The following is a 1,351-nucleotide window of genomic DNA, read 5'->3' as shown; positions in this document are numbered from 1 at the left end:
AGGATGATAGTTTCATAAGAATGTTGTTTATGCTAGAGTTATCTGAATAAGTCTTAAAATGTTACGTCGTTACTGACGAGCGTGTCTAAGATATGCACATATGTGTAACATTAGTATACTGTGTTCTCTAATTCATTATTATTTAAATTTGGCTTTCAAGTCGACATTTATGATTTTGGTGTTGGATTTCATCAAATACATTTTGGATTGTGGATTGTGTACGATAACGGACAACGGCAGCTGCTTCACGGCCAGAAATTCCTGGCCGTGGTTCAGCCTCTGTTAAAGAAACATACTGTACTTGTAGTGAGCACAGATTTTTGCAATCTGGAGATGGAATAAGAGCTTGCTCTGTCCACTCCACGCATCGGCCCGGTATTGCAGTACCTCCGGGAACGGTGCATTCGCAATGATCGCAGCAAGGCTTTAGGGCTAGGACCTTAGCCTGGCCTTTTGGCTGAGAGTAAGAGTCCCGGCTCCTTGGCTTTGTAGCGTATTATGAACTGACCGATAACGGATAATGGATAATGAATAACGAAGATAGAACAATAACCCTTAAAAACCCCCCTCCCCCAAAATGCGACGTATACTTTGATATGAATTATAAATTATGCATTTTATATAGTCTGGAAAATATGCTAAGTATATTTGCATTCATGTGTGAAGAAAAAAGGGTGAAATAAATCAGAATATGTTTCCGTCTGCTAGCATATCAACTCGTACATCACCTCAGCTGCCGTCTTCCTGCCGGGTCACCTGAGAGCGAAGGAGAGAAGAAGTAACGAGCACATAACCAATGAAGGCATCCGTGCTTGGGAGCTGTCGGCTGCAATTGACGTCAGTCTGCTATGAAAACAAATGCAACGTCGGTTGTCGTCTTGTGGCCTGCTGATTCGTTTTAACGTCTCTGTCGGACCAGCGTAACATCGTTGGCGACAAGTTAAATGTTTACTTTTAATGGCTTTCGCGGCTGAAATATCTTGGAGGGTGATTATAATGGCACCCGCTTAACTCATTTGCTGCCGTATATGGCTATAGATGACAAGTCAAGTTAAGTCAAGTCATGTTTATTTGTATAGCACTTAATCACAAGACATGTCAAAGGGCAGACCACAGATTATTACAGACTCCAGACTATCACACCATCCCCTGATCTAAAACCTATATGAGGGCTAGGAAAAACTCAAAACATCAGCATTAGGAAAATGAAGAAACCTTGAGAAGGGACCGCACATGAGTTCATCCCCGTTCCATGATGACCAGGCTGCAATGGATGTTGCAATACACAGACATCATCAACATGGGTCATTCATAATCTATAGAATATAAGTGTGTTTTGGGCATAGATTCA

General features: G+C 41.7%; 1 pseudogene; it reads left to right on the top strand.

Annotated features, from left to right (window-relative positions):
- Positions 1-239: 239 nt before the first annotated feature.
- Positions 240-409, top strand: LOC148363876 (U2 spliceosomal RNA; annotated as a pseudogene).
- The last annotated feature ends 942 nt before the right edge of the window (positions 410-1,351 follow it).

The sequence above is a fragment of the Urocampus carinirostris genome, chromosome 6 (assembly GCF_059441175.1).
Source record: "Urocampus carinirostris isolate Australia breed hairy pipefish chromosome 6, RoL_Ucar_1.0, whole genome shotgun sequence".
NCBI lineage: Eukaryota > Metazoa > Chordata > Actinopteri > Syngnathiformes > Syngnathidae > Urocampus > Urocampus carinirostris.
Note: the sequence above shows the minus strand (reverse complement) of the source record. Positions and strands in the feature narration are given on the sequence as shown.